The following is a 14,450-nucleotide window of genomic DNA, read 5'->3' on the forward strand; positions in this document are numbered from 1 at the left end:
TTGGCTGCAGAGGCACGGGGCCGTGAATGCACTGAGCACAACACCCCTGGAGCGTGCATGAGAATTTCTCTTTGGTCACAGAGGGTGCTAGTCTCCTACACTCAGGGTATGCTCTCCTGGTCCTCGCATAAAAATTGCCATAGCTCTTTCTGGAAGCCCCTGTTTCTCCATGTAACGACCCACATTGTGTGCCCACATAGCTCTGCAGCTGCAGCCAACACTGGCAGGCTGTTTTGTTGCACGTGGCTGCTGCGATGAGGTGCACGAGCACAGCTTTGGGTGACATGCACATATTAAATGGTGTGGTTTTGACAGACCATAAGGATGTGGGTGTGAACACTCAGTGAGTGTTCAGCATTTTGAAGTACAGGAAACAAGGCCATAGGCACTGAGAGAGAGGGAATTTCCCTGGGCATTGCAACAATAAAACAGTGAGCTCTTATGTCTGGAAAGGATATTGTTCCAAAATGGGAGATAAGGATGCTGTCTAGTGGTCTGAGTGCTTGCTTAATACGTACAGCCAACTCACTGCTACGTGTCCATTCCCACAGCACTGGAAGTCTAACAGCACTGGCTGCCAGCCAGAGACTTAATTTCAAAACCGAAAGCATTTACTCATTTCTTTATCCACCTGGGCTATTAAATCAGGTTATTTTCATTTATTTTTTATTTTTTATTTTTTCTTCTGTAGTGCCTCGTAGTAAATCAAAGTGTCTAGATTCTTTGAGATCATGTCCAGGAATGTCAGCATGCACACAGAAGATTTGGGGGTGGTTGGGTGTATAGCTAAATCCTATTTACTGCTTCAAAACATGAGAGAATCGACTGTCTTAATAAGGAAAATACCGGGCAGTGAGAGGTGATTTTTTCCCCTTGGCTTACTCAGTTGACATCTCTAGCCTTTCTAAACTATACCAGTAACTTCATCTTGTTTATCACTCCCCAATTTCCCATTCTTCTTTTGTTGTTGTTTTCTTGTTTGTTTTGTTTGTTTGTTTTGCTTGTTAGTTTTGTTTTTAAAACTTGTTCCATTGTGCTATACTGTAGGCTGAATTGCAGAGCAGAAGAAGTATTTGTAAGGAACGTGAAAGTGGGATAACGTTTCTAGGAAGAACTCATTTAGCAGTCCACAGCTCTTTGAAGTAACATGCGTCTTAGAAATTAGCTACCATGAATCAGCGAGCACAAACTAGAAAATCACTTTGCACCACCATTATGCAAAGCCTAAGGTTACCACTTATTAAGAGAGAATAAACTCATGTCTAAATGGGGGAAAGCTATCTTCAGCAGCTTAGTGAAACTCCTGGTCTTCTGTAACAGAAACAGACAAGGTACAGAGTCTTGTTGTCTCCATTAGCAGCAGTCAAATAATAAGCATTTAGTGGGATTCTGTTCTATTACAGGAAAATATCTCATGGTAACTTTAACCACTGCAGTCGTTAAAAAGAAATTCCTTGAAATATTAGTCCATTTTTATTGTTTATACGTTTACTTAACTCCGATTAGAAGGTCATACTGTCCAGATCACTTTTCCTTTCTGTCTTAGTGAAAGATGAATAGTTTAATTTTCCTGCTAATATTTTTAGTTGCATGACCCCATGGAATAGTAGCAGACTGTCCAGCCCTTTCCTCACCCCTGCCTCAATGTTATATTCATTTCCTGGTCATTTCCTGGCCACCATTTACTATGTTACTTAACTCTGTTTTGTTTTCTGTTCCTCAGGCAGAGTAAATGCAGGATGCTCACAACTTTTTTTTTGGCTAAATGGTGGATGTTAGTGGATCTTTCCTATCCCTCAGTTGTTGCAATGATGCCAGAAATGCTAGACTGCATCCAGGGACTGTCATTTCAGCTGGAAATACCCTCTGCAGGTCAGAGAGTTCTACATCCACTGGGATAAAGAAAAAAGAGCTTGAATTGCAAATGCACTGACGTGAAAAACCTTTGTTTATTTGTATCTGAGGCATTTATATTTGAGGCATTTCTCTAGTGCTCCTTTCAGCTACGTATGATATACAGGCTGCACACAAACCGCATATATTACTATCACTGAAGGAGAGCTTATAGTTATACACAGCCATAAAGCACAGGCATGGTTGCAGAGACTTAATTCATGACATAAATAACATGCATTAGAGAGCTTGGCTAAAGTCATGTTAATTTCTTAGGAATAACAATTCACTTGAAGTTTATGGCCACTGCAGAAAATACAAGATGAAAAGCCTACCTTACGTCTTATCATTTCCCAGAACATAACACAGTGTCTTCGTTTTTCCATTCTTTGATCTTTTGTGCCTGTGTGTTTCTTCAGTGCTTCCTAGGCTCTTTGGTCAGATACCAGTTTTATGCACAGACCACTTCAACTGGGGACCAGGATTTTGTGGAGCTACCCTTTTCTTTCAAGTGTTTACAGACCACACAGACAGATTTTTATTTTTATTTTTCCCTGTAAAGCCTTCTTGCCTGCATAAAAATACTTTACCTATTTCAAGGAATCTGCTCCTCTGTGTGCTCCTTAGATGGGAGAGGATGAGTTAAAATAGAACCGCTGAAAACAGTCAAACACAAAAATGTCTTTGCTCGCCCATAACAACATTCGCAAGAAAGAAGAGGTTTATTTCCAGTCTGAAATGACGTTCACACCTTGTTTGCTTGGAAACGTCTTGCTCTTTCAATGGCACACTTCGGCTGGTAAACAACCATTAAAATTCTGAGCAGATCTGCATAGCTTGCAGGAAAACCTCTCGAAACAGCTGCAGCCTCCTTTCAGCAGATGGGAATTAATAACAGCCTTTGTTCTACCGGCCCTTCTGTCTGCACCCGCAAAACGGGGCGAAAGCCGCATTTCCCAACCACGGCACCCACAGGAGGACCCCGAGGGGGCGAGGACGAGCCGGGACGGGGCAGCGGGGGGGACGGGGCCCGTGCCCCGCGGACACCGGGGCTGGCAGGGCGAGCCCGGGGCCAGCTCTCGCCCCTCGGAGCCCGCTGGGGATGACCGCGGAGCCGGCTGCGAGGCCCAGCCGCCACCCGGGCTCGGGGCCGCCCGCCGAGGCCGGCGCCTTGCTGCAGGCCCCGGCGGCCGGGCGCGTTCCCCCGGTGCCCGTTAGGGGGTGCTCCGCGGCCGCCTTTCGGCGGGGCCGGGGCCCGGGCAGCCCGGCCCGGGGCCCTTCTCCCCTCGGCGGGCAGGGCGGGTGAGGCCGCCCCTCGGGGCTCCTCAGGTGCTCCAAGAGCCGCCCCGTGGCCCCCCTTCGCCGGGCTTTGCTTCTGAGTGAAGGAGGCTTGCCCGTGGCAGTGAGCTGTAGGCTTTCCTCCAGCCTAAACCGCCGAGGTCTGCCGAATTTCTTATTGCCATCCGACTAAAGAAAGAAAACGCTTTTCCCAATCTCTTTTTAGTAATTTACTTTGCATTGTTTGGGATTGTGTAGGTTTTCTTATTTTCATATACATGTTGGTGACGTGTGCCTAGAAGTCTCTTCATTCCAACTATTACCAGGTGCCCAACTGCAGAGTGACGAAAGTTTTAACCCAGGTGATGATACGAAGTGCTGCAGGTGAACAAGAGGAGCTTTTCTCTGTAGTGAAATCTCAAACAAATATCATTTGCCTTGCCTCTTCTCCTTTACCGCAGCTCTGATAATATTTTATTCCTTTGTGTCAATAGAATATGAGAATTAACACCACACATACCTGCTCTTTTTTTTTTTTTTTTTTCTCCTTTCATTATGAGATGGAAGCAGGAAGAGTACTTTTGCAACCTGGTGACAGGTTGATTGAACTATCAACATAAGGATAACAGATTGTATTTTTATGTACCAGCATGTGATACCTCAGTTAACATCTACAGAAGTAGCTGAGTAGGCAAATATTCTCTGTTATTCTGAGGAAGGAATATCTCCATTTTCAGTTTCTAGCATTCAGTGTTTTGCAATCAGCTATGGCTATAGCCTGCGATGTTAGACCTGCAATGTTTTGGGAATGTAAATTTAACTTTCAGATAAAACTGGTTATGCATATTGCCCCATGAGCAGCAAGACTACTCCCTAGACAAGTCACAGTTCTCCTCCAGATGCCAAAGTTTGCAAGGGATCAGTAGGGGGCCAGTAAGCAATTCAAGTTGAGTATCATCAGTGACCATCTACCGCTGTTGCTTTTTCCTGATGACTCATGTAATCATTTTGTTTGGCTCCATTTTATAGAGGGAACAAACGTTGCTTCACTGGCAGCAAAAAGGAGCAGAAGCAAACTGAACGTTTCTGTGCTTTCTGAAGGAAGAAAGAAGTCAAGAGTTTGTCTTTCAAGGATGACTGCTCTTCAAGTACCCTGAGTAGGATCCAATCAGGTACGACATCTGAAGTGCACTTCAGATAAACTCAAGATAAATTCATATTAGGCCTCAACTGTTCCCAAATTTGTAAGTGTTTAGCTAAAGTTAGAGTTTAGACACATCTCTTAGCTACCGAAGCCATAAGTTAGGAGGTAGAAATAAAAAAAACAAACAACCCAAGTCTCTGCAAATTACATCACAAGACATATATTGTAAGTATGTGCATAGTTTCCTTGTAAGCAGTTTGCTGAAGGGAGAAATAAATGTGAAAATGCGAAAAGAAGAGTATTTTCTTCCACACAGTAAGTAGGTAAGGGGTAAATATTCCTGTCAATTTCAGTGAGACTAGTTACAGACAAAGGTATTCATGCAATACTTACAGTACAGGACATGTGTACTATAGCTTGTCAGGGACTTCTTACTGTGAAAACAGTTGCAAAACATCTGCTTTGCTTTACTGGAAAACCTGCTCACATTTCAGGGAAAAGTCCCAGAAGAAATGGTACCAAAGAGATGAAAGGAGGAAAAAGTATATTCTTTGTATTTTCGCTTCTGCCTGAAAACTAAATCAAATAATAAAAACATCCAAGAAATTACACTTAAGTGTTAAGATTCAAGATCACAAATAACAAAATCAAATAACTTGAACTATTCCCCTACAACAAAGTAGGGGAATGAAGGAACCCATATAGACAGAGTAATTAGGCAGTCAATGACTTCAGAAAATAAAAAAGGACAGCTAAAGCAAAGCGAATTGCCTTCATGAAATAACTTGATGACAAGTGGACAGGATTTTATCAGTATACTGGGGAAGTAGCAGTACTTGGTAGAAAGTCCATAATTAATAAATTGGAATGGAAATTGAATTAACAGACACTTAGCATGGTTGAAACACTGAACATATTTGTGCATTCATCTGAACAAAAATGATAGACAAAGTGGGTGGAGAAAGCAGTAAATGCAACAGGGAATAACCTAGAAAAAAAAGAAAAAAGAAAAAAAAAAGATCTGGGAAATCTGGGCACATATGTGTAACCTGGATGACACACATCCTTAGGTGTTAAAGATACAGCTTCCTTAATAATTTTCTCCCTCTGACAGCTGTTGGAAAACCATGGGCAACTGTGGAACTGCTGAAAGATGGAAGGAAAGGAAATACGACACTGCTTTTCTAAAAAAGAAAGCAGTACAATTCTAGCAAGAGCCACACTACATATCTGGATCCCAGCCCTCCCCAAAAGGTAGAGCCCACAGGGCCATTCCTCCTTTGCCCTTTGTCTTTCTTAGCTCAGGGAAGCACCTCAGCCTCTCACACCCAAGCTTACCTTCAGCAATATGTAAGCTTAGGTGTAAGTGCTTACTTGGATCTGCGCCCCTGAGAATACTTTCTGAATATCTCAGTGCAGACTCTTGGCAATGGAAAAGAAACACGCAGATACACAGGAGATGCTGGAGAAAGAGATGAATGGGATATAAATACTATTTAGCATGATTTTAAACATCTGGGATTAGCACAGCGAAATGCAGATGATCTGAAAACTTATAGAGAGAAAATATATTGGTGCAGCACATCACAGTTTCAAGAGTAAAGCCAAAAATCTGCAGCAGTATAAAAAAGTGCAAAAATAAAAATAACTCTATTCCTCAGGCAGGATGCCATTGATTTTGTCTTTTGTATGCTGAATAAACAGGGGAGATACAACAGAAATCATGAGATTCATTTGCTATTTTTAATATACAGCAATGAATTTTAGTCCTTAAAGTGCCCCAGCGGGTGTGGATGTGGATGTGGAATAAAGAGATGCATGGATATTCAAAATGATGAACAGCTCAACAAAAACATGCAATCTCCTGGCATTATGAAGAATATCAGGATATTATTAATTGCAGTAATTTTTTCCTGTTTCAAGAGAGAGCTCTTCTCTGCTGGGAATGTAAATATACTCACTGCAGCTTTATTAAAGGGTTTCATAAACTAAGTTTCATTAAAGGGAAGATCTGCAGCATTTCATCATGCCTCTAATGTCTCGTTTGGACAGATCAGCTTCTTGATCTAAGCTTCTGATACTTGTGGAGCCCTGATTCAGGGAAGCATTTGTATTCAGAAGCAGCCCTTAGTATCAACTAGACATAAGCGTTTTTCTAAATGGGAGAGGCCTCAAAGACATATTTAAATTCTTGCTTGGCTCAGGGGTTGCTTGCGGTCTTTTCTGATGCCGTGAGACAAACAACTGTGGCTATTACGAGATGTGAGATGTGAACTGCAGCAATTTCAGCTGGAGATGCCCTTCTCCCTTAGTTTATGAATACCCTTGAATAGCCTGAGCCCAAAGGAACTGGGATCCTGCTTTTACTAGGTTTATTTCATTTTCTTATTTGGAGAACTAGGGATGCATTAAAAAAAAAAAAAACTAAGAAAATAAAAGAGAAAAGAAGTTATGCATACACATTTTTGGTTTGGCTGTTGAGGAAAAGCAAGTATTTGCAGGTCTGTCTTGGGAGAAGTTACATCTTGGGGAATATTGCTGTTTCTCGGGAGGAGGCTTTTGTTCAGTAGTGCTATACTCCCATAGATAACTCAGCTGACGTCTGCAGAGCCAGATTTCCCTGCCTTGAAATCCAAATTCCCCTTCCTTGAAACCAATAGCAAAACTCACTGAGACCATTTGTTCAGGATGCATGCAAAGGGATTTCTACCGGGTGAGTAAGATCAGGTACTTCTACTTATTGTGATACTCCTTGAGGATTTCTTTTGGGATCTCGTGCTATTTTGTTTTTGATATTTTTTTTTTGTGATTATTGTGTCCTTTAATTTTTGTCCCTTGTGTTATAAAGTGGTTTGTGGGGTATTTTTTGTGGTTGCATTTTACATTTCACAGAAACTTGGTATGCAAGAAGGTTTAAAAATACTCACTTTAAAATGAATTCCAAATGAAATTCATCTTCAGCAATTTGGCTGTTGGAAATGAGTACATAGTGTTTCAAGAGGAATGCTTTCTCGTTAGCCGATTAGGTGGGAAAGCATTTCGCACAGTCAAACTGAGTTGCAAATCTGCTCCCCATATAAGCTCTGCCACTGCTTTTCTGTGAGTATTTTGGGCAAGACACTTTGCTTCTCAGTGCTTTTTTTTAAACTCTTGGTGTGTTTTGCCTGTCTTGGCTATTTAGATTGTAACCTCTAAGTGCCAAAAATTGGTATGATTTTTTTGTCTTAAGGATGTTACACATATACCTACCCTCCCACTTCTTCAGAAGGGAGGGGAGGGACCCTAAGGCAGACAGTATTTAAAATTGCCTGTTTCAGGCTTCCTTACACTGCTGACATCGAACTTTCACAGCAGGTTTTGTTCCAAAGAAAGGAAATCAATACTTTTGCTTACCTATCCTGGAGCAAATGAAACTTTTAGCACAAGGAATCTGGTAATCTACATCAGCTATCTTATTTCCTTCTGCCTGTGACAGCCCTTTCTTACAGGATCACAATGCTGGCAAAACAGACTCTTAATCTATCCTTTGGTATTCTGATCTGCTGGGCCCCCAGTAAGATTCACGGGGATGGAGGACTGTGGAATGAAAACCAGATCTTACTGGTCCTAAACTAACACTTGCCATCCCTGGGTGACTTGTGGTAATTGTGTTGCACAGCTCAAGCAAGCAGTGATGGAGATGGAGCCCTGTCCTCTACAGCACAAGATCCCTCCCCATCGGTCAGCTGCAAGATGCCAAAAATTGCATCCTCCCTGCTATCTTGGGGCAGCACCTGTGTCAGGAAGAGGCAGAGACGACATGGCAGGATCCTGCCGGCAGCTCAGGTTGGCATCTGCTGGGCAGTGTCCCAAGGCAGGGAGGCACTGGGAGCCTCACTGCAGGGCTCCAGCCCAGCTGGCAGAAGGTCTGTCCTGCTGTAGGGCACAGGGCAGGTCAGGAACACGCACATGTGGGCTATGGGGTCCTCCTGCTGCAGAAATCCAGCAGAGGGGGGTGCAGGGCCCTGGGAGCCGTGCGGGCGAGTGCAGGGATGGGGGTGCGCCTCTGCTTCTGCCTCTCCTTTCTCTCCGATTTCCTTTCTCTTGCCATCTCTACTTCTCCTAGAAGCGTTTCTCCCTCAGCCCCCGCAGCTCCACAGGAAACCTCACCCACTCTACCTATTTTTGCCCGCTGGCATGTGGGCAGGTATACCTGCCCTGTGTGCCTTAGCTCAGCACTGCATCATGGAGCAAGCACTTTTGTTCAGAGCTCTTTTTAAAGCTATTAAAAAAAAGAAAAGGGAGAAGAAAAGAAAAGAAACACGCACTGTGAAGCCTGAATAGCAGCGTTTCTATCATCTGTTGTCATGACACACAGCTGACGTGGGAACACGGCAGTAAGGCTGACTGCTAGATAGGTTTAATTTTGGTGCAGAAATTTGCTAGAAGAATCTTTCAAAAATATCTCTGGGTGGGAGGAAAACAGGTGGGTGCTGGTTATGTGTACGTAGCAGGAGGAAATAGTTGTCAATCTTAACCAAGCATTACTCTACATCCATCAGCCCTTTGGTACCCTCACTACTCAGCAGGGGGGAAAATGATGCTGTCTCTCACTGTTCTTCTCTCCTGTTACTTCTGGAGATGGTGCTGGTAGGCCACAGAGCGCAGGAAGACTCTGCACAGGTTGACTAAATAACACCATGGTTGGCTTGGTCAAACCACACACTGTCCACTCAATCTTGGTAAAGATATCCATAGCCAGCAGAGGAAGGCAATATCAGTATCATCCACTGAAGAGAGGTGACAGCGAGACCCTCCCAGGAGACACTTCTGGGCCAGTAGTGGCTAAAATGACAGCTAATGTTGGAGATGGGTCCCGCGTGACGAGTAGAGTGATCTGTAGGAAATCCTAGACTGAATATAGTTTCTGTGGTTGTCCATTCTGGTGAACGAGAGGAGTCAGTAGCCCAGGTGGTCTTATCAGCACTCTGTTCCAATGCCCCATACACACCTTTGTTTCAAATGTGTTTCCCCCTCAGTGTCCCTAGGCAAGTCATACCTAGTCTGGTTTCTAGGTGCTCCTAAGCAGTCACAGCTCCTGCTGGCTACTGAAGAGTGTAGGTGTTTAGAAATATTCTCTAAAAATCACTCTGCTAACCCATTTGAAGCTCATTTTCCTCTTCCACAAACTACTCTGTATTAGCACATTTCTCATCTCTGTTAGTCATCTTGACTAATGACTTTACTCATCTCGACTAGTTTACTCACCCATTTCAATACTTATCTAGATCACAGGAACATTCTGTGACTTAATTAAGTAATCAATTAGAGCTCAGAGGTCTTTGAATGAAGTGTTATGTTTTACAACAGCAAAATACTATGATTACGCTTCTGGAAAACGTAATTCAGTGTCAGGACTTACTTTCTCTTCCCCAGCTGGTGTTTGGACATTCACAGTAATGATGGTGGTGAGACTGGAACTGAAGTCTCCAACCCTTAGCACTGAAAAGTTTGAAAGAGGAACGATTGTCTGAAAGAGAAGAGTTTGGCAGAAAGCCATTGCAAATCAGTTGTATGGACTGAGATGGAGGCAGAGAGGAGGAAGACCTTTTTTGGAGAGGAGGTGCACTGGAACAGAAACACACTTAAGTCTGTGTGAGCAAAGGAATAATTCAGAGCTTCTCTTGCAGAATATAGTTTGTACCTAACGTGGCCATAAACCCAAAGGAACTATATTTTTTTCTTCTATCCCATTATCATTGTTATCTCAACTTGGTTGGAAAATCTGGGTTTTCCCATACCACTGCTGCAATTTTCTCAGCGTGTCAGATGTCCCCTCCCTGGTCCTCATTAGGAACCCCACATGAGAAGTCCTGTTGAGTGAAAAAAATGTTATCTATGTATTCATTGCATCCTTGCTTTGTTTTTTGGTTTTGGTCCTCTCTTTTTCTCATGCTACTTTCTGTTTCTAGCCTGTACTCTGAATATCACATAATGTGCTCAAAAAATTTGAATAGTTTCCACTTTAAATTCTAAAAATGGTTTACCATTCCCAGAAAGTGTCAGCACCAGTCTTTTACGCAAATAGCCACCTTGTTGCTACTTACCAAAGTATCTCATGCTGCTCACAAATCAGGCTCTCAGCCCTTCCACTCAGACGCCCTGGGACTGCTGATCTTTCTTCTGCAGATGCCCAAACCATTGCTGTTCACCTTGATTCTGGCTAGAGCAGCTATTGAGTGTATAAAGGCTAGGAGCTGTTGTCCAGGGAGGAACTGACCTTACCAAGCTCCTCTTCCTGCTCCAGGGCGTGTCCCTGTGGTTCAGTCCGTCAGAAGATATGTTCAGTGTTCAGACCCAACTTTGAAAGCAAGTCAATGCTTGGTGGGTGGCATTAGGTCTATGGGGTGAAACTTGGACTAGGTACAGGACATCCATGCTACCTACACTCGCATATGAAGTGGTGGCAAAGAAAAAAGGAGAACTAGGATGGTTTTTCTGTATTCCTGACACTCCTTTTTTTTTTTTTTTCCCTTTTCCTTTTCCTTTTCCTTTTCCTGTTCCTGTTCCTTTTCCTTTTCCTTTTTCTCTCGTATAAATTCTAGGGGACTGGAAAAAAAATTAATTTGGGATTTGCCACTGAGGGAATAACCATCTGGGAAAAATATAAGCATTGGCTGGAGGGTAAATCTAGCTTCCCATGCTAAATAAAGGTATTGATTTTCCCTTCTTTCAGTTATCGCACTTCAAATAATTTTTTCTACCCACCTTGAAAAGGCAGCTTGCAATAACATTCTTCCTACATAAACAACTCTGTCTTTAGTAGAAAGGTTGTTTTCCTGTACGTGATTTGCAGCCATGAGCTTTCAGCAGAACACCCTAAACAAGAAAAGAGTCAATTACATTTTTAAGAAGCATGTTTTCTTTGTAGGCTCTCCTCTGCCTGCTCCAAACTGAAGACAAAATGACTGCCTGTCTGAATACAGCAGACATCTCAGAGATGTAAATGTTGAGCACACCTGAATCAAAGCCACAGCACGGCTGACTACAGTATTGTATAAAGAAAATATTGACTGTCTTGGTGTTTGTTTATTTTTTATGTAGGGGGTTGAAAATACTGGTGATGTTTAAACACCTCTTTAGAGTCATTACAAGATATTGTGCAAATATAGTAAATTTTCTCCAGTAAACAGGCATGAAATACACGTTTGCTTATCAGAATGAAACAGTTCCAGGGGAGGCCTTGAAGTCTGTCAGGTGAATCATCTAATCTCCAGCTTTAATGTATTGAAGGGGGTAAATAAGTCACTTTTTAGAGATGTCTAAATATACATTTTGGGAGAGCTTTTTCAGTCTCTAGGATAAATAAATCATACCTATATAAAGATTGATTTATTATTATTATTATTTAAAAGATGTGGTTTCCTGAGTAAATAGTTGTGACATAAATATGTAGTACACATACCAAACATACTTAATAACATACATTCTTCACTGCAAAAATGCATATTGCCAAGCTGTATCAGCCATTCGGGATTTAATAATCTGCCATAAGATATTTCCCCCTCCCACTTAGGAAAGAAAGAAAAGCAAAAAGAAAACAGGTACAAATTTCACAATCAGGAGAATTGCCATACCTTTTAGGAATGTTCGAGTTACAATATAACCTGACAAAAATACGGAAATTAAAATGCAAAACCAACCCTGTATCCTTAATTCACCCTTTTGTGCTTTTTCTTATTATCATGCAGAAGAACACGGCCATTTCTCCTGTGAATCTTTGCAACAGTATGCTTCCCTACTGCGTTTTCAAGATGACTTATTCTTGCTGTTAGCTACCTCCAAAACTGTTACAGTAGGTCATATAGTACATCACTGCCAAAGTGCAATTAATCCCTACTGCACATTTAAAAGGGCTTATCCTGCCTAATGTAAGTGTCCCGTGTGACCTGGCTTTCTCTTTTTCTTTGCTTTAGCATCAAATTGTTTTTGGGACTTGGAATATTTAAAAACAAAATATGTCTTTTTTAAATCTGGATCTTTCTCCTGATTTCATTAATTTTGCAACAGAAAAGGGCATTTGGTCTTTCCCTACATCTGCACAACATGCCTCACTATATTTTCCTCTCTTCCCCCAAGACAGCATCTAGAATTATTGTCCTCTTCTTTGTTACTTTGGAGCAGGCCACGAAGCACTGCCCATTGGGCATGAGTTCTTGAACCCTAGCTCCCCCTTGCAGGGATGTTCTTCACTGCTGCCTCAAGAGCGCTTTGTCCTCAGTTTGTCAGCCTGGCCAGGCTCCCTCACTTTCTGTCACCAACAGGCTTAGAGATAAAACACATACAAGATTTATTCAGAAAGCGGTTTAAGGCACTGTCCATCTCTTCCTGCTTTATCTTTGTAGCTCCTACCTCGGAGGTCATGCCTGAATCTGAAAACTCTCTTAAAGACTTCAGCTGAAAGCACATGCCTCACGTATTTGTCCCATCCTATATTCTCTGAAAAACACCCAAACTATTTGGCTTTTGCAATTTCTCCTTGGGGCAGGGTACCTAAAATATGAAAGCCCTGTTTCTCCAGGATGCCCAGTCAGACTCAGCAGCATTACAGAATCACAGAATCATCTAGGTTGGAAGAGACCTCCAAGATCACCAAGTCCAACCTCTGACCTAACACTAAAAAGTCCTCCACTAAACCATATCGCTAAGCCCTACATCTAAACGTCTTTTACAGACCTCCAGGGATGGTGACTCAACCACTTCCCTGGGCAGCCAATTCCAACACCTAACAACCCTTTTGGTAAAGAATTTCTTCCTAATATCCAACCTAAACCTCCCCTGGCACAACTTTAGCCCATTCCCCCTCGTCCTATCACCAGGCACATGGGAGGAATTGCCACTGACTGACCCAGGCTCTTCACTTGAAACAGACAAGACACATCTTGGCCATGATTAATGCTGATAATACCTTCACACAATTGACTGATGCCGTGGTTTACATGCGCTGAGCCAGGCACAGATGTTCTGGAGAGATCATGTGTGGCAGAGTCTCATGTGGCCATGTTAGAGCAAGCCTATGAGAACCTTTCTCCTTTGCCCATTTTGCTGTGTAACCACTTAGCCAGGCCACTCTTTCTCAATTAGGTAAGTGATTCACCAGCACTTGCTCTATGTCTATGTTCTAAGTGGTTTTCTGCCTTTACATTTAAGTTTTGCTAATGTGGGGAGGGAGAATTGAAAGAAGAGCCAGAGAAAATATTTGCAGAACTTTTATTTTCATTCATATAATTTGTATAATATGTAAATTGCAAAGAACACTAGTGGGAACTTATTTATTAAAGGTAAGTAGCAGTATGACTTTGTACAGCCAATCACCAAGAAACAGATGATAGTGTATTACCATATAATCTACTCTGCTCTTATGAAGCTGGGAATAAACTGCAACATCTACTAACAGCCTTTAACATTTCCTTTGTTTTATTTCCCCTACCTTTAACCATGATGTGAAATGGAGCCAGGAAGGAACTGGTTATTAGCCTTGCTAAGTGGCAATTCTGCACAGTTTTGCTGGCATCCAGAGGACTGAAACAGGCACAGACTGTTTTTGGAGACTGTGGTAGAGAAGAGCAAAGCCATGATCCCAAATTTTGCCTGAATCGGAAAACAAGTGGCTGGAGAGCCTCCATTGGTTTATGCTTGAATTACCAGATGCCATTGATAGTACAAATATATAAATGCTAAACACAAACATTTATATTGTTATTAGTAGTATAATGAAGAAATAAAAGTAAAAGAACTAAATTACTTATCCTTACTTATACACCAGAGCATCTTTTCTTCTGTTTACCTGGATCTTGCATCCCTTAGTACTAGTTTATGAGCATTTTCTCATAATTTACCCCTTTTAGAGAACAGTAGTGTCCCAATTCTGCGGGTGAGTAAACCAAAGACAGAGAGTGTACCTATTTAACTAGCGTTCAGGTAACCGAAGCAGAGGCCAGGACTGCTTTCTCTGAGAGAGCAGCAGGGCAGAACAAAACTAATTTCAGCTCCCCAGTGCCAGAGAGCACCACAGGAGGGAATATCACCATCTTCCAACCACATCTTTTTGTGCCTGTGCTATGATCTGGGTCTTGTCTGTGCAGGGACAGGACCT

At 42.3% G+C, this 14,450-nt stretch overlaps 1 long non-coding RNA gene across 6 annotated transcripts; it reads left to right on the forward strand.

Annotated features, from left to right (window-relative positions):
- The first annotated feature begins 2,561 nt into the window (after nucleotides 1-2,561).
- On the forward strand, nucleotides 2,562-12,098 carry LOC106045359 (uncharacterized). Of its 6 annotated transcripts, none has more exons than XR_010827796.1 (6): nucleotides 2,562-3,555; nucleotides 4,201-4,343; nucleotides 5,430-5,569; nucleotides 6,902-7,028; nucleotides 7,974-8,140; nucleotides 11,226-12,098. It is a non-coding gene; the product is annotated as an uncharacterized lncRNA (long non-coding RNA). The 6 variants fall into 6 exon arrangements; XR_010827797.1 differs by having other exon boundaries at nucleotides 2,562-3,533; nucleotides 6,911-7,028; XR_010827798.1 differs by having other exon boundaries at nucleotides 2,562-3,332; nucleotides 11,226-12,097.
- The last annotated feature ends 2,352 nt before the right edge of the window (nucleotides 12,099-14,450 follow it).

The sequence above is a fragment of the Anser cygnoides genome, chromosome Z, assembly GCF_040182565.1.
Source record: "Anser cygnoides isolate HZ-2024a breed goose chromosome Z, Taihu_goose_T2T_genome, whole genome shotgun sequence".
In the NCBI taxonomy this organism is placed as follows: Eukaryota; Metazoa; Chordata; class Aves; order Anseriformes; family Anatidae; genus Anser; species Anser cygnoides.